At 34.9% G+C, this 19,927-nt stretch overlaps 1 long non-coding RNA gene and 1 other non-coding gene across 2 annotated transcripts in view; one reads left to right on the top strand and one right to left on the bottom strand.

The window, feature by feature from the left end:
- Window positions 1-759: 759 nt before the first annotated feature.
- LOC106673229 overlaps window positions 760-19,927 on the bottom strand; it is a 40,484-nt gene continuing 21,316 nt past the window's right edge. The window contains exons 4-5 of the long non-coding RNA XR_001341380.2: window positions 13,859-13,951; window positions 760-1,072 (exon numbers count right to left, since the gene is read on the bottom strand). This is a non-coding gene — a long non-coding RNA (uncharacterized LOC106673229). The remainder of the gene's footprint in view (window positions 1,073-13,858; window positions 13,952-19,927) is intronic.
- On the top strand, window positions 17,617-17,687 carry Trnai-uau. Its single transcript has one exon. It is a non-coding gene; the product is annotated as a tRNA-Ile (tRNA).

The raw sequence follows: 19,927 nt of genomic DNA, 5'->3' as shown, positions 1-19,927 counted from the left end.
TAGCTATATATAGCTTTAGAAACTTGACCGTCTATTAAGGGAAAGATTGAATTTCGTGCCGAATCGACCCATCACTTGACACGGTAGTTAAATTAAGCAGATCATAGTAATTATGTTGTACGTGTTCTCCATTGAACCTGATAGTCAAATCTGATGAAATTTCGGGATCAAACATTGAAGTTGAATATTTTTTGTTCGTCGTTAGTGTTTTACTCCTATAGTGTAACAGTATGGAGAAAATGGGTGGAAATCACGGTACGGCACTTGTAAAGAAGGCATCACAAAACCACTTGTTCACCACTTGTTGACATTACCGCCATCAGACATGCAATTCAAATGCAACATGTGGCCGTTTGTCCGTCTCCCGCTTTATTTAGGTCTGTAGTGTCCGTCCTTAGATTTTTTTTTCTCTGAATCTACCTGGTCGTCGGTGTAAAACGGATTGCGGGGGTTTTGACGTGGGGGTGGACCACAAGGCCTTTGGTTTGACACGATTGCCCACGCGCTATCCGCAAACGGTCTGTCTATCTTAGCACATATACGTCCATATATGGACTCGCGTACCGCCCCGGAAAAAAAATAATAAAAGAACGGTGAATCATTCCTTGTTTCTTTAAATTTAATCCACCAGGTGATTTCCCCCATCGTAAAGCTATTTGATTTATAATTCCTGCTAACTAGATCATGCCTACGCGTTGGATTTCGACAAACTCCAAGATCTAAACACTAAAACTTACAAAAATAACACAACAAAAATAATAAAATGAGGAAAGAAACGGCATCTCGAGTATTTTATTTTACAAATGGCAAAAATAAAGAAAAATCGGTTCAACGGGCATTCATAGAAACGACGACCCAGATTTGGTCCTGATACCTCGTGTAACCTTTACAAGACCATATTTGGGATTCTGAATCTCACGGGAGATCACGGCCAATGCTCTCATCGCCCACGCTTTGTTTATGCAGTCGTACGTCGTATTTCCTCCTGTAGAATTCAAATTTCCATTCGTCCAATTTGTCCGTTTGATTTTCTTTTTGATGTTGTTTGCCTGCCACCCTGCATCTCTCTGATCTGAAAAGTAAATTAAATGAATCAATAGGCGAAATAACGAGCAACGACATAGTTTAATGTATACAGATGAATTATTTAGTATGCTTTGTTTTATTCTTATTTTTTGTTATTCTTATTGTGAATACCAGTAGAGTTTTATTCCTGCTTAATTAACTTACTGAAAAATTAAAGTTTCAAAATATTTTTATTATTTGACTGAGTTCTTGAATAGTCGTCTTATATTTGGTTGCGTCCAATATCTCCGTTTTTCCAGTAACATAACATCTTGTACATTATACTTTTTAAGTTACTTAATTCAGCACTTATAATACCAACTGTTGAAACTGCATATATTCAACAAAGTTTCATTTATGCTTAAATTGTGCGTATTTAAAATGACAAAATTGTGTTTTATTTAATAATAATAAAGATTCTTTGCTGGTCTTTGTTAGGGTTATTGATTTTGTTTTTTGTCCGGCTTTATTTTGTTTCTCAATAGTTGGAGTCATTTATTTTTCAAAAGAGTATTTTTTTATTATAACATAATAATTATCATGAATGTTGATTCCTGACTTTTTGAGTTTGTCGTTGGCCTGTAAGCCTGTTGTGGATTTGGGTCCGCCTAGTATCGCTGTTGTTCGTCAATAACGGGAAAGGTTGTTTTTCTTCAATTTATTTAAATTTACTACGAATACATACCAAATTCAACAGAAGTTTTTGATATTTCTGCTTGTCGAAGAAGTATTAAGAGCCTAGAAATGCTGTTAGTAGTTTCGCACAGAAAGTATGCAAACTTGATGATTCGGTGTTTAATCTCTTTATAACTCATTTTCCTAACTAATGATAAAATAGCGATTTGTTAAAAAAAATAAAAAAAACATAAATTGAATACGTTAGCAAGTGGAACTTATTCCGTTAATCTTTTCCGGTTCTCTAAGACCATTTTGTTCTTATCTTCTTATCAGACAAACTATAATTTTTGAATCGCCTTTTCAAACTTAATCTGTTTCTTTTGATATTTCCTATGGGAAACAATGTTTATTTAAATAATTCTGAATAATCTGGATTTCGGTATGGTGTAGATGGAAAAACAAATTCAATTGTTATCTGCTAAGCTTTCGACCTATTGTAAGGTCATCATCAGCTTAAAACAATCTTATATATGTCTAATTTCGCTTATGAATAAATTCGAATACATATTTAATTTGATGATTGGTGAAAATATAACAATTAACTCTTGAAAGTGATTTTTTTTGTAAAGGAGTAAAATCTTTGAAACGATCAAATTTAAATTTAGAACTTCTACTGTTGTGTTCCATATTCATCTATTCTGACAAAGTTGTAGTAAAAATAAACTGAAAATTGTTTTTCTAAGGTTCTTTCAGGAAATATTTTGCAACTAACATATTCTGTTGAAAACTAAGTTGTTGAAACCATTTGTGATAAGTCACGTTGTCCGAAGTGTAATTTGAAGATGATTGAAACTTGCAATTGTATACTGCTTATAGTATATTTTGCCCTGGAAATCTTTAGTACTGAATCGTGAGCTTTAAGAAATAAAACCGTCCAAATGTGGTGGTCGTAGAAAGGTTACGTTTCTTTTACGACTTTTAATAAAGGTTGGCGACGTATTTTTGACTTGATGTTACAAGTCGTCAGTATTCTTTGTTGGTACACGCAAAGCAATCTCGACCATTTATCTTAATTTCTGAAATAAAAGAATCCATTAAGCTTTTGTGGCTAAGCAGTAAAAGCTGTCAAAACGTAAAACAGGAGATGTTTCAAAATAGGCTAGTTATTTTCTCATGGGAATGTATCGTTTTACCTACTCGCCGACTTGGATGCAAATATATTTGCGTTGGGATAGAATTATAGATTTTTGAAACCGCGTACTGAAAGGATAATGAGCATCCGATCTGAGAAAGTAACCGTTATTTTTTTCCAAGCACTGCATTTTTTGTCTTTTTAAATTTCTTATCCTCTAAAGAAACTGGTTTAGAAGTGGAAATCGACGTCAAATCCCATCCGTGTCTGACTGCAAAACTATCGTACACGTCAATCTCGAGACCAGGTGGACTTGGACGGGGATTTCATTGATTTTCAAAGGCATATTTTAAAAGTCCGAGGAGGGGGGGTTAATTTTGACCGTTACATTTTTGTCCAAGACATGCTCATTTAAATTTATATTAATCGAAAAGATTCTTATTATTCTCCTCAACTTAATAAACACAGCGTTCAGTTAAAATTCTACTTGATGAGAATTCGAAATTTTCAATGTATTATTCGACAGGATAACTTGAAATTTTAGGCAACAAAACATACCTCCCACGAATGACTCATGTAATACAAAAAAACTTTATATTATGTTTTTGATTACCTACCTAATGGGTGTTTAAGTCCCTGAAATTACAAAAAGCCAAATAACTACCTATCTTCAACATTCAAACCGTCATAAATAACAAACGAATTATTACTCTACTACTTATTTAATACAGTAAAAAACTGGTTACATTTAAATTTTATTACGTTTGAAAGATGTACCTGTCACGTTAGAGCTAAACTGCGTAAATCAACAGACCAATGAACTTCACTTTAAATCATTTAATTAGGTTTAACCAACTTTTCGTAATATGTTCGCAACACAACTTGTGTTGATTTGTGTAAATTTAAGCGCAAGATGTTTCTATATATACACTTTCGAAACAACTGGTACAAAAGGAAGTAATTGTTTCAATTCCGCAATAGCCAATCCTAGAATAATGTAGAGCTAATTTGAGCACATCTCGATGATGTAAACTAAATTTTGTCAGTAAGCAAAACCTTAAACAAATAAACCTTCAAAGACAAGATTTTTTATATGAAGCAGTATGCAAAAAAACTAGTTGGGTAGATTTTGCATGAAAAGTAGCTCATAATAAAAAATATGTATTCTTAAAAATGGAATCCAACCGGGCTGTGACTTTTCATGAAGATTGACATTAATGATTATAAGGAGATCGTGAGATGCGATTTGTATATTTTTTTAAATGAAAAATGGCAAAAAGGAGGGAAAATTCAAAAGGTGGGGTTGAGATGGGAAGTTAGTGTCCGAGTGGATCGAGGTCACGATAGCTCAAGTGGTAGAGCAGCGGCGTATCTTTATAAATCCCAGGCCCTGATGATGATCTCAATAAAGATCGAAACGTTGGTACGATAAAGAAAATGTTTTTCTAAAACCTTCACACCAGACCGCATCTCACAACCTCCGAACAATCATTGACTAACGGTCACTAAACACCACACATTGACATTAATTTTCAAATGTTTGGAAAAGTTGTTAATTGTATGTAATATTGAATGAACAACCTTTAATAATCAGTTTAATTTATCTCTAAACTTCATTTTCTGGTCGGAATTGGAATATTGTTTAAATTTAAAGTAATGAGGAGCAAAAGCGTAACGATGTTAGTTAAAAAAAATATATAAATAAATCTATATAATTATATATCACATATCGGAAAAAATGTAACATTCAACCTCGTTTATCAACCAAATTTTGTTTGCAGCCATAAATTGGATAAGTAAACATAGAGCACAGTTACATGTAGACGTGAATTCTTTTATCAGATAGAAATTAAAAAAAGAAGAAGTTTGTTGAGTTTTGAACTTACGTATCAGCCTGTTTGGATCCACTTTTGCAAATTTCCTATATAAATTAAGTTTATTTTTTCAATAAAAGAGTGAAATTGTGATTTCATGAAGATTAATGGAGATTTTGATTAAAAAAGTAGTCGTTGGTCTTAGTTACTGAAATAGGTAAAGTTAAAGAACGATGTGACTTAATTATCGTATTTTCATTAAAAAAAAACTTTATTTATTTGGTTCACACGGAGCTAGGAATGCAAAAGAATGTATTATTTGTTTTATAGCGTCGTTGTGAAATATATAATAAATAGAGTATTCAGTGTGGTCCACGGGTTGATGAACGTGTAATTTGTTATCGATCATTTTGATCTGCTTATCCTCGTTGGGTTGGCGCGTTTTGGCATTTTCATGTTGAGTCTGGGTGATCCCATTAGGAATTGTTTATTTATTATGTACCCATCACATCAGTTTGGGTTCCGCTCATGTCACATCACTGCAACTGGTGCACCGTGTGATAGACATTATTGCCGTTTCTCTTGACCGAAAACAGTATCGCTCAGATGACTTCCTAGACCCCGGCTTTTGAAGGGGTTGCTGTGGAAACTGAAGAAATTTCTTTCCAGTATTTTTTACCTGCTCCTCCAATCCTACCTGACAGACCGATATTGCCGCGTCATCCCTTTCCTTTTATATTCCTGTAAAATCTGGGTTCCCTCAAGGAAGCATCCTTGGCCCGATCCTTTTTACAATACACACTGCTGACATTCCTTCTTCCCCAAACACAGACATATATATTGCCGACGACACGGCTATCCTCTGTTGTCACTCCAACCCATCCGTTGTAAGCTCCTATCTGCAAAGTCACCTCACCTCAAAAGACTGGTACGGCAAATGGAGAATCAAAGTGAAGGAAAGCAAAAGTGTTCAAGTCACTATCGCACTAAGAAAATCACTTTGTTCTACATTACGATTTAATGATATTGGACTGTACATTGATAAAAGACTGACGCGGAATACACACACTCTCCTGAAACGACAAGACATGAAACGCCATTACAAACTATTTGACGAGCAACGATCTCATCTAACCCACTTAGCAACAAACTGACCATTACACAACTCGTCCGATATGGACCTACGGAATGGAAGTTTGGGGCACAACCAAGCATCCCGTATCCAATCTCTTCAATCCAAAATCCTATGCAAAATCCTTAATGCTCCATTCTACATCTCCAATAAAATCATTCACACTGACCTCCATATTCCATTCGTTGAAGACCTTGTAAGAACACGTTATCGAAAATTCCACAATACCCTTTCTATACACCCAAACCTCCTCGTCCAACAACTTTCCACAATAACCCTACCTGAAAATCCTCCACAGGCCAAGGGATTTGCTTCAGTGATGTGTACGTGTACGCAGTGTGAGGATATCATTTTGCGCAGGATTTTCCTATCATATTTGCCATGTTAAACAATGAATTATCCAATTCACTTATTATAATAAAAGTTGTAGATGTAAATAACAATAAATAAATTATTTAAAAAATTTATTACATATGAAGTTAAACTTAGCTGGGAAGGTCGACTAATTATTTATAATTTAGCCTATTATGAAATAATGATTAATTTATTAACAAATAGTTGAGTTATTGCTACAGAATCTTATTGTTTAGTCTTGTTTCTGGTATGGTAGCCCGTTTTCCTATTAATTGGTTTCTATTTTTTTTTTTTTTTTTTTTTTTTTTTTTTTTGATAACGAATATGGAACGGTGTCCAAGCGGTAAAACCGACTCTGAAAACCAGTTTCGCATTGTCTTCCCACAGAGTTTTCTCATCTAGAATCCAGAACGAGTTTCATTTCGTATTTGTTTTCAAAACGATTTTTTTCCGAAACTGTTTCATTATTCAGACGAAACGTTCCTCTGTCATCCCCCATCGGTGAAATCCGACAAAAACATGTTCTCTAAATTGCCCGAGTCAACGGAAATATGTTGTATCATTCATTCTTGACCCTTTGGGTTATTCTTCATAAAGAATCACGACCCATCGAAATTCATTCATTTCTTGTTCCCATTACTGCCTTTTATTTTTTTATGAAAAGATTCCGTTTTCTGATTACCTGCAGACAATATTTCGTTGAAACAACTATATATCCTTTGCCCTAGGTTCTTACAAACCCCACAGCTTTCTTCTCTTCTGACTTGGCATCAGTTTAAAGCTGCATACAAATTTAAATGAGATAGTTTGCATAGTGAAGTCAATGGTGGACCACACGCCGCCTTTTATAGCAATGTTTGCCTCTTTATATCCCTACTGGCTGTGAGGATAATTGCCTCAAGACTATTATTTTTAAAACCTTCCCATTTCCGTAATCAATAAACTTTAATTTATATTAAGAAAATTCATTTTAACTAGTAAGACCAAGGGCATAAACAAGATTATAATGTTTGTGTTATTAATATTTGATTTGATTTGAACAGTGCAAGTTATATATTGAAAGTTGCCTTACTGTACGTCCAAGGTTTTCATCTCGAACTTAAAATTATTTTTACATTAATTATGATTTTAAAAACAGAGGGTTTAAGATAATTAAATATTTAAAAAAAATGGGTAGGGAATTTTAACAATGGTTCAGTGTCTTGATTTCAACCACTCCATATCTCTAGATTTTTAGCATGTACACAGTTGATATATAACAAAAATTCTGTCACTTAACATAGTAGATAATAGGGGTATTCACCATGCTTATACGGTGTTAACTCGAATAGAGAAATGTTCAGTAAGATCATGAACGCCTTCTTTTCTTAGCATGTTAAATGCTAATTTTTCTGAAATGCTACTCGTGGAAATTGGTAGAACCAAAAATAAAGCTATAACAAGCCTTGAAGGCTTGTTGTTTGTTTTGGTTTTTCGTTGTGTTAAATTGTAGATGCCAGATGTTAATAAAAAATAAAAATTAATCAACTTTTTCATTCAAAATGCTATCTATGCATTCAAAAATTACTAACAAATGACACGCGCACCGACATACCTAACTTGTATCCTAGCGTCTAACAGCATACAACTTACTTTGTAGGAAATGGGATGTATTTACTATGAATGAGAGTGCAAGGACAGGTCAGAAATTAACAAAAGTAATGTATGATCTCATTTAATTAATGCGTATTTAAGAATAAAATACGTGTAAACAAAAAAGAGCTGTTAAATTCATGGTTGCCATTTTGGTTACCTACGCCGGATAGAAATGTGACTACATTTTCGACCTAACATCTAACATTGGCCCTAGCCTTTTAGTTCAAGTTATGTTAACTAGCCGATTGTTACAAGACTACGTCATCATATTTCTCGATATAACGCGACCTAACAGAGTTAATATGGTTAACACAAATATCGTGAATACCCCTACTATCCTCAAGGAAAAACTATTAATGAATAACCTAGGTTTAAATGAATCAAGACAGTTGTGGATACATCGGTCTGGATATATATTGCAAGGGTGATTTAACAAATCGTGACTTGCTTTTAGCTGTGGCTAATTGGCGTATTAGGATAGTGTCAAGATAAGCTCAGGGCAACCAACGTAGATTTTCCATTGTGAAATATGCGAAATATCTATTATGAATGAGGGTGTAATGAAAGGTCAGAAATTAACAAAACAAATGTATTGGTCTGATTTAATTAATGCGTATTTGGGAATAAAAATACGTGTAAACAAAAAACAGCTGTTAAATTCATGGTTGCCATGTTGTTTACCTACGCCCTAACGGATAATTTGACTACATTTTCGACCTAACCTCTTAACATTGGCCCTGGCCTGTTAGATCGAGCAATGTTAACTAGCCAGCTGATTCTTACAAGTCTACGTCATCATTTTTCTAGATTTAACAGAGTTAACAGGGTTAACACAAAGATCGTGAATACCCCTAATTTTAATTTTAAGAGACAATGAAGAGATTTTGTACCGTTTACCTAAACGTATTTGGATTACCTGTGAAACAATATCCAGGCGGGGGAAACATGAAATCTTGATCCCACTTGACACCATAGGAGGTACATTCTGGTTCCTACCTTTTCGGCTCTGTTTAATTAATTCAAAAAGCGTTATAACTAGAATACGCCGTGACATTTCGCCCTTGTCAATCAAACGTTTGAAACACTGACGATGATATTTCCAAGGCGGCCCTCCTCCCTGGTAAAAATAATTTATTCGAACCCAACAATAGAAATAGAGACTCTCACAAATGGAATTATTCATAAGTTTGACTTACGATTATGGCTCCGTATGCTCGCATGCGCAATTGATAATGAGCAATCACTGTGTGGATATTTAAGGGGATACTGTGATCAATCTACAAATCAAACAGTCAAATTTATATTTTCTAAACTTAACTACCTTGCTGTTAAACTGTATATTTTCACTTTTTATACCAACTAATTTTCTTTTCATAATTAAAATTAATAATTCGTACAAATATTTATAGAATCAAGACAGATTTTTTTCTAGGAAGCGTCGGCAAATCGTTGCATGTTTTGTGGAAAATATTTAAAATTCAGGAAGAGATTTTTTTGCATTAGTTCTAGTTTTCTAAAGTTTACGGTCGTACCGGACTCCTCCAATGATCAATATACTGTTGTAATCGACCGGCTCATTAATCTTTGAATTAATTAATCTTTTTATGTAAGGTTTTGGTTGAAATGAAAAAGCTAGTACCACGAGTGGGATTCGAACCCACGACCTTCTACTAAACACATCGCCGCTGTACCACTTGAGCTATCGTGACTTCGTTCCTCTCGGCCGCCAGCTTGAAAAACGGCAAAATTCGAAAGGTTGTAGGTTAAGATGGGGTGTTAGTGTCCGAGTGGATCGAAGTCACGATGATTCAAGTTGTCGAGCGTATTTAGCCGATGATCGTGGGTTCGAATCCCGCTCGTAGCACTACCTTTTTCATTTCAACCAATACATTATATAAAAAGATTAATTAATTGAAAGAAGTAATTTGGTCAATAGACCAGTAAATATAATTGAGTTAATCTTTGACTTTACTTCCCGAAATAATCTTCCCATTACTGAGTCACTTTGGAAACGATAGTAAGTGTTCCGAAGATTCCTGCTCGCCACATTCACACCATTCTTCCTCATCCAAATTAATTTTCTTTACATACGCTTTAAATATTCCGTGGTTAGATTTTAAGCTATTGGCTATCCTGCATGTTTTTTTATTGTTTTTACTGTTTGCAAACCATGCTTGCAACGATACTTTGGGGAATATCCCTTTATAAACCAAACTCTTTTCTAGTTCCTCATACCCACGTTACCAGCCCTCCGCATTCCGTTTTTTACAACAAATCATAATCTGGGCGCCTAACGTCTAACCTTCATCCCCTTGATATAGCCTACTTCGCAAGCATGTCCACCTTTTCGTTAACTAGGCTCTTACACCGGAATCCATACAACTTCCACTCTCATACAATTATGTTGAACATTTTTTTTTACAGTGCTTTAATTTCTCAAATTGTGGTTGATGACGTTGCTGCTGTTGTGTGTTATTAAAGCAACCAATCCACTTCCATTATCTGGCAAAATAATCCAAACCTGGTTTGACTCTGTAGAGTCTAGTAGGTATCTTATCGCTTCTCTTAAGACGACAAATTCGCCTCGAAAATAAAAATAGATACACAAACAGACAAATAAATAAGTTGTAACAATTTTTAAGCAAACTGATGTTATGATGAACTATCCAGAAAAAAAATCATTCACGAAAAAACAGACGCACGTGCAGTTTGTTCTGTCGGAAAAAGATAGTGAAGGGATCGTTAGTTTTACGGGTGGCCGGAATACCCAGTGAGGCATCATCGCCCTCGAGGTGGCAAAGTGGAAATTAAAAAAATAAAACAGCGAGACGTCGCATTGCCTGAGTACCTCGGACATGTTTAGCATAACGATTTGCCATCTACCAGCTCTCGGCAAATTTCTTGTTGTTCTTCCTTATACCAATTAATCCTTTGAAAAGGATAAATTCTCTCTGAAAATTTCAGCGTAATTAAACTCTTTCTTCTCGAGTTAATTTCGGCCATAAGAAATCAATTGTTGCCTTTAACAAACGTCAATAATAAAATTACGCAAGTTTCACAATGGAAAATCTACTACGTTGGTTGCCCTGAGCTTATCTTGACACTATCCTAATACGCCAATTAGCCACAGCTAAAAGCAAGTCATTTGTTAAATCACCCTTGCAATATATATCCAATCCGATATATCCACAACTGTCTTGATTCATTTAAACCTAGGTTATTCATTAACAGTTTTTCCTTGAAGATAGTAGGGGTATTCACGATCTTTGTGTTAACCATGTTAACTCTGTTAGGTCGTGTTAGATCGACGTAGACTTGTAAGAATCGACTATCTAACATTACTTGATCTAACAAGCCAGGGCCAATGTTAGATGTTAGGTCGAAAATGTAGTCACATTGCTATCCGTTAGGGCATAGGTAACCAACATGGCAACCATGAATTTAACAGTTGTTTTGTGCTTGCACGTATTTTTATTATTAAATACGCATTAATTAAATCAGACCAATCCATTTGTTTTGGTTAATTGCTGACCTTTCCTTATACTCCACATTCATAATAGATACATCCCCTATCCTAAACGTTGTAGGCGGTTAGACGTCAGGATACAAGTTAGGTAGGTCGGCACAAATTGAAGCGTGTCATTTGTTAGTACTTTTCGAGTGCATAGATATCATTTTGAATGAAAAAGTTGATTAATTTTCCTTTTTTATTAACTTATGGCATTTTACAATTTAACACAAAACAAAACTAAATCAAACAACAAGCCTTCAAAGACTGTTATAGCTTTATATTTGGTTCCACCAATCGCCATGCGCAGCATTGCGGAAAAATTAACATTTAACATGCTAAGAAAAGAAAAAGTTTCTATTCAAGTTAACAACTTACAAACATGGTGAATACCCCTAATGTGTAATAAAATCGTGTAATATCGAGAAAACAAGTTTAGCAACTATTGCTATCAATCAACTGCTCTATATTAAGATACAAATGTTTAGATAGTAAAAATATTTATGTTTCTCTGTTCGATCCTATTAAAATGCTTTGGATTCGACGATCGACGTTAAACCGTCCGATGTTAAAGATGACCAAATATGTTCGATATTATAGCAACATTGATAGTTTTTAATTTAATAGTAGAATTATTTTAAGCATTACACATAATAAATGTATGTGTTGAGTACATTTTACATGTAACCGTTTTCCGTAATCTCTGTCGCAGTCTTACCTCATGTTCTTTATTGTTAATCACGAGGTACTGTCTTTAACGTGAAATGGGCATTGGAAACAAATTTAAGAAACTTCAAAGTTACGCGATTTTTGCTTAACCATTTCATATAATTTTTAGTTTCGCGTTTATAAAATCCGCAATGACAGTTTGCATGGACGTCGGGAAGTGACGAACCAGTGAGCTGTTTACAAAATAAAAATCACTTAAGCTTGAAAATATTCGATAGCTTTAAGTTACCGTTAGAATGTTCATTTAAAGACAAGGATTCCACATTAAATAACATCTGAAGGGCATAGAAATGTTCATTATGACAAGACCGTTAGGCCCACGCGTCAGCTCGTAAACGCTTTTCTCCTGGACTCTTCGAGATCCTTTAGCGGGGAAATTTGTCCATTTAGAGTCATGTCTACTTAGTCCGAACTTTTTTCTTCGAAAGCTCCGTTCAACAGAATCCACCCGAAACCCTTTAGAGATAGGCAAATGGCAAGCGCTGACGAAACGTCCGAGCCGGTGAAAGTACGCCCCGGACTCGGATCAGAGCTCTTTTCTCGAAGGGCAACAAAATACGACGCCAATTAATGTGGCACCTTACGCAGACAATGGACCGATTTTCTTTTTAAATTTATTTATTTCCTATCCTGCCGCATACATCACGCACGGCGACGCCCGAAAAACCGAGGCCCGTCGCCGGCACTACGTCCTATCGGCACGCTACCGATTTATGGCGTCGTTAAAAAGGCGAAAATCTCACGCCTCTTTTGAGACAAAGATAAAACAAAAAGGACGACTGTTTTTTCCTCGTTTAAATACTTTTTTTATTTGCCTTTCATACATAAATCGGGAGTGCCACGACAGATATCTGTAGGAAGTTCAGATAAGATCAAACTAGCCGGTCTTTATTTCGACTTAATAAATACATCATTGGCTTCTAACTTACAGATAAAACAGAAGGGACTTGATATTTTTCATGGTATCAAAATAATCTTTGCTAGATCTTAAGAGCACTGGTTTATTTTATTTATTGTCATTTCATTCATTGATATTTATTCAGCGATGTCCTGCTAATTTTTTAAATATTTTGTTTTAAAAGCATCATATGTCCATTAAATTTTTCTACGGTCAAATGCAATTAGTTGATATTTGTACGTATTTTTAACTATAATTAAATCAAGTTGGTAAATACCCTGTATAAATATTTAGATAGTGAGATTTTATCGTCTGTAAGTTGAACATTTATTCCCTGTCGATGCATCGCCCAATTTAATTTTTTATTCCACTGTAAAAATATCTTTCTGCAGAATACATTATTATACAAATAGTAGTACGTCTTGGTGTTAAAACATTCGAGAGAATATTTTATGTGGTGTGTCTTCCTCTTTTTCTGTCTGGGGCAACTTTTTCTCTGTCGTTTTATGTAATCTTACGTATTTTTATATACGTTTGAAAGTCTCAAGCTCCTTATTACATTTAAGGACCTAGAAAACTTAAATATAAAGATTTTGTTGAAATATGCGCGGCGATAAACATGTGCCCGATCATCCTGGTCCGCTTGTTCTCGTCGGTTTTGATCTGCCAGACACGTTTCCACCGAAGAACTAGTGGTTGTTCCGTATATTTTCTCTTACCTAAGTCTTTTTTTTGCCAGAGGCTACCGAGTAATGTCAAAGTCAAGTTAATAATATTTGTTAATAGGCTCTCATGGATAAAATTAAATATAAAAGTCAAAATTTTCAACCTTTTTTTTAGTAATAATTTATTGCTGAGGGTTCAGAGAAATAATTATTTTTAATTTTTTGACATGTGGAGACCTTGTTTGAAAAATAAAATTTCACTAGTATCAATTTTATTTGCCTGTTTTTACATGATAAATGTTACCAACCTTTTTCGTAGTTCTACGTGCTTTCTTGTTAGGAAGGTTGAATTTGATCGAGTCTGGAGGTTATTCGATTTCAGCCGGTTAGTTCTCCGAAGTCTATAAACATTAAATAAAAAACATTATTTATTTATTATTGTAAAAAGATAACTTTTTTGTTAAAATGTATGAAAAGACGATAGAAAATAGCTCATGAGGTTGATGAACGTTATCAACGTATTTTCCGAAGATGTTATCTCCTCAACTTTAGGATAATTGCAAAGGGGCAAGTTAGGCAGGCGATAACAAAAGTTCCAACAGCTGCTTTTAAATTGGATTTGAGTTGTTTGGACAGAGTTTTAATGCAATCCAATTAGGAGTAGTAGCAGATTTTCGGTAGCTCGTCAAAGGGATCGGGATTGTCAACGGGCCGAGGACCGGTTTCCGTCCGTGCTGATATATGCCTCATGTTACGCGGGGAGTTGCGTTGAAAAGACGCTATGGATCAGTTTGCACCGGGGCGTAAATAAAGCCGAATCCTTTCCTTTGCTATCACCGCTTCCTGGGCCCGGTTTAATTAAGTCAATTTGACATAATTCGAATTTAGGACCGACAAGTTGCCCCTCGGTTTATCTACGGTCAGAATTTTTAATGACAATACAAGCGTAAAAAGCCTAGTGTAATTATTCTATTTACGGCGTTCAAAATTTGACATCGTTGATCTCATGGCAATGAAGAGGATGAGATACTAAAATCCATTTACTGGAAAATTAAACCCTCCAGCTACACAGGACATTTAACATACAAAACCTGCTCAACAACCCGAGGAATTTCTCAATTTATTAATTATGCAATCGATTATAACGTAAAAACGAAAATAAATGCATTGGACAACAATATCAATGAGTACCCCCCCATTAGGTAAATCTACACATGTAAAATCTTCCTTTTGATTATTTCCTGATTGTCTAAGTAGGGTGAATATTTTTTCTTTGAAGTTTTCCCGGATTATAATGAAAATATATGTGACAATATATTAAAAATCAAGTTTGTAATCGGTACAGTTTTAATCCCCCTATTAGAAATTCAAATTCTCCTCGGATCGAGAATAAATCCTCCTTTCGATTACACGGCTATCGAGCTTTTCACTGAACAAAACTTCCATCGGAATTGATTGTTTCTGTTTAATATTTTAAAAATTAAACGGACCAGTTTATAGCCATTAGGATGAAAATTCCCAATATAACGATATAAGGAATATTGGCAAAAACAAAACGGGCAAGACTGACGTGATACAGACCAAGTACTGAAGATAGCGTCAAAAAATTCTTAATAGAAAAAAACCCTACCGAGGATCTACTGACTAGGACGGTTGAAAGGCGATCGAGCTAAAAAGTAGTTTGGTAGTTTCCGATCATTTTGGTCTGTTCCTAGCGGCTTTTCGCCATCTTTCGGTGTTCAATCTGCGTGTATTTTCTCAGAGTTATCGCTGAAGATGGCGAAAAGCCCCCGACAGGTCAAAACAGCGAGGATAGGCAGATCAAAATTATAGGAAACGAAAGGACTAGAATTACTGGTTCATCACTCGTACGACTCCAAAAGAAATTTCGAGAGATAAAAAGTAGATGATTTTTTAATTACATTTATCTGAAAAATGACGATTAAAGCTGGTAATTATTCTTATAATGTATTGAATTTCTTTGAAACTTGTCTTGGTAGCATAAAGCCTGAACCGAAATGTTTGATGTGTAAGGTACAGCTGTCGAATGTTTGATTTTTCGTAAATTCCCTATCTATTGTAACAATTTAAGATATCATATCATCAGCTTCTGCCTAGAATGGATTTAAACTGAATAATAGATCCTTCAAACGATTGCAATATGGGCATGTGGTGCCCATTGGATATCCTTACGCATATATTCCTCCCGTCCTTTTCACGAGCGGATAAAAACAAACGCGTGGACGTGTGGGGAATAAAATAAATGAAGTTGAAGAGAGAATGGACGTCCCGCCGTGGAGGATGTCATTGGTCAACTTCGTGCGCTCCTGGAAAAACTCGCCCGGGAGGAATGCGCGAAGTTTTTTTACAAAGTCCCTCGGGACGGCTCGGATTTGCCGTCCTTCGTCGGAAAGACGCCATGCCGAAAAAAAGTCTAAACGGTGTTTTAATTGACGGATTTCACCTGTTTCGTTTAAAATCGACCGGCATGTGTTTTGTACCTGTTCCCATTGAATTTGTAATGGGACAGGATGTTTTTGACCGTAATGGCCTTAATGGCGAATTTCGAAGACTCGTCAGACGATAACGTAAGATAAATTTAAAATCAAGTTGGCACGTAAGAAAAGCTTATGTGAAATACATGTAAGCATTGAAGTCCACAAACGTAAAACATCGTAACTGGCTTTCAACCTGTAAATGTCTTCTAAGTACAATGTCTAACACCCAACGTTCATTTATTTTGAACAATAACTTTTGTTTTGTCGCAAGATATCTTGCTTTATTATTCTATTTTAGTGTATTATAATATTACATTTAATTAAACCTCGTCCACTTATAAAACTTTACACGAAATAATCTTTGGGAACAGTACACGGCAGAAACGCCCTTCTGCGGGGCTACTGGAGGGAGGAAAAAGTTAACTTGCTTGTCTTGGGTATGGTTTTGCCGAATCTATTTGTTATTTAGTTACATTTCACCAACGTTGTATCTATGATATTCAAAGAATTTTTATTGCTCATTTAGATTAATTGTTAGTTCAACTTGAAAAAAGAAACTTCTCTCTAAAACTCTAAAAATCTCTAACCAATTGTAAAAATTGTATGCGTTTTTCCTTTAGCGTGTATTTAATGAGATGGATACTTTCATTTACTCTATTGATAGGTTAAGAAATTCCAAGTTCTTCGTGGTTGATAACCTTTATTTAATTTAGTAAATTACATGCGTTTCGGGCTCCTGATCCATCATCAGACTAAACATAGAGAAATCTCATGGTATAATTCCCAATCTGAAGGCACACCCATCAGTAATTTCTATTTTTTTTTTTTTTTTTTTTTATTTATTTTTTTATAATAAAAGTATTTATTTCGCATTTTCGCATAGTCCAGGCATAAATACTTTTATTTTAAAAAAATAAATAAAAAAATAGAAATTACTGATGGGTGAGCCTTCAGATTGGGAATTATACCATGAGATTTCTGTAGGTTTAGTTCCTGATGATGGGCCAGGAGCCCGAAACGTCCATATAATTTACTAAATTGAATAAAGGTTTTCAACCAAGGGGAATTTGGAATTTTTCAACCTATCAATGGAGAAGATATGTACCGTGGAGTTGGTAATTTATAAAATAAGATGAATTAAAATATTATGAACAAGTACAAAAGTAATAATCAAAAAAAAGAAGACAATAGGCCGAGGCCGTCTATCTAATGAGAATTTCACATATTAGGGATGTTCACCACCGTTGTGTTAACTCTGTTACGACGTGTTAGATCGAGAAAAAAGTCTGTTGGAATCGGCTACTTAACATTGTTCGATCTAGAGAATCTGGCCCTGCGTTCGCTGTTAAGTGGAATCGAATATCAATGTAGTCACACACTGTTAGGACTTAGGTAACAAACATGACCTCCAAGAATAGAACGGCTGGTTGTTTGCTTTGTGTATTTTTATAATTATTTTAATTTAGTTTTTATTATTTATCAATTAATTAAGGTTTTTAGTTAAGATAAAAAAGTCAGTGTCACGTGCTGGATTCGAACCCACGACCCTCTGCTCCGAGTGGATTGAAGTCACGATAGCTCAAGTGGTAGAGTAGCGGCGTATAGCCGAAGGTCGTGGGTTCGAATCCCGCTCGTGACACTGACTTTTTTATCTCAACTAAAAACCTAAAGTAGTAAATTTATTTGTTAAATACGCTTTAATTGAATGAGACATTTCTATTGTTATTTTCTGACCAATTTTCATACCATCATTCATAGTCGAGGCAGGGGATCTTCATCACCTAAATATCACGAAAGAATATTCTTCGTTTTCTTATCTGGTCAATTCGGATTTGTCTTTGCTTAAGCAGACCAGGGGCTTAATTTGTCTTCTAATCATTCAATGAGCACTTCTCCCGTTTCATTGTACATTTTTTCACACAAATCAAAGTTTGCATTTTGAGAATTGATTATTCTTTCGACTGAATTGTGGCATTTTGAAAAAAAATTCTCTTTATTCTTTTAAAAAATTCTCTTCTATTAAAAAATTCTTTAACGAAAATTGCCAATAATACAATAAATGGGAATATCTTTTTTTCTCATTTCTTCTATTTTCATGTTGAGAATGTCAAAAAATAGCTTTAATCTACTTTCCCTCAAAGAATAATCTTTTTTAAAAACTGGGAATTGTAATAAAATTGGCAATTTAACAATAAATAAAATAAAATAAAAATATTCTTCTATTTTTTTCCAAGAATGAATTTGTTTCGATTCTATGAGATTGTTGAAAAATTGGTTTAAACCTGAGTTTTTACAGATATACTCCATTACAAAAAAATCCAAAAATTGATGCCAATTGATTCTACTTCTTTTACAAAATAGTTAAAAGTTAGCTTCCAAAGTGAGCTTTTTGATTAAATTCTTTTACTTTGAAAATTGCCAAAAATAATTGTAGATATTGTTTTCTTAAATTTTAATTTAAGATGTCGGTGGCCCCAACGGTTTAGGCGACATGGAGCTCATCACTGTAAGGTAAAGGTCCCGGGTTCGAATCCAGCGGCACTGCATTCGAAGCCGACATATTTACAAATGGGCTTTTTTTCAAAATCACCGGCACCCTGAGAAAATATATATATATATATATATGATCAAGATAGATTTGAAGATATTTTGATTGGGTTTCCAAAGCGGGGTCGAGAGGAAAAAACGGGAGCTAACGACACGAAGGTATGAATGAACGAAAGGGAAAAAAGGGAAACATCTATTCCGTTTAATTGCCTACGAGCTATCCTGACGATATGAAACCTGGAACTGGAATAAGCGTTTTTGTTCAAATTTATTCGTTTAATGACAATCTCTTTGGATGTGTTGCACAAATTACCGAGCTATAACCGCGATTGATTGTTCTTGTTTTAAACGACCCCTTTAGTCGAGGAGCGCGGTCGAAAAAGGAAACCACTGTGTAAGCTGAGGAGCGCGTTCTGGTCTACCTAGCCCCTAGATGGAACAGCCTAAATTTTTATTGTCTATTTTGTGTTTTTTTGATACCGTGAATATTTTTTGTGCAATGTTAAGTGTATTACAAAAATGGCCATCGCAAATCCGAGCCCGCTATTGTTGCGTTGAACTGCAAACCCGATACCGAGCTTTTTTCGGAATATCCTGTCCCACCTGGGCTCTTCCATTCTTCTTTTGAGGACGGCTCTAAACCTTATTGAGAAATAAAAAGACATCTACATACTTCTGAATTATCGCCTCTTGGATCTGTACCGGCTTCCAATTAGGGAGGCCGCGGTAGTCCCGGTAGCGATGAACCAGCGGATTCCGTCTTATTTCGGATCCGACAATTCCCGATAATGAGCGACATTCTAGACCGGGCCCCGGCGCATCGTTAATGCTGTACCAATAAAATTACTGATCAAATATTGAACAAAGCCGATTCTAAGAACTTCCACCTAATCAAGGAAAATAAACAACAAGAATTATAAAAATATTTATCTATAAAGAAACAAGTACATAACAATGTAGCCTACGATTATGCGGTCTGGTGTGATGTAGGTTTCAGAAAAACATTTTCTTTATCGTGCCAACGTTTCGATCTTTATTGAGATCATCTTCAGGGCTCAGTGTTTGTTTTCTGAGTAATTGTGCCATTCTTGCGCGTCGTGTTGAGAGTGCCCCTAATAAAGCCTAAGCACAATAATTTATCCTAAAAAAAAAAATCACCTGTCTGTCGCATTAATTATTTATTTTGTAGGAATATGAAAACAAATCAGACGTTTAATTTGTTAATAATTTTGTGTAATACAACGTTTGTATTACAGTTTTTTTAAGTAAATCCTTGCAATCGTTATCATTTTTATTTTTTGTTGTTTACTGGATATTTTTTTAAAGAAAAAT

This window comes from Cimex lectularius, unplaced genomic scaffold (assembly GCF_000648675.2).
Source record: "Cimex lectularius strain Harlan isolate CLEC.00 unplaced genomic scaffold, Clec_2.1 scaffold382, whole genome shotgun sequence".
In the NCBI taxonomy this organism is placed as follows: Eukaryota; Metazoa; Arthropoda; class Insecta; order Hemiptera; family Cimicidae; genus Cimex; species Cimex lectularius.
This window is presented reverse-complemented; position numbering and strand designations above follow the sequence as displayed.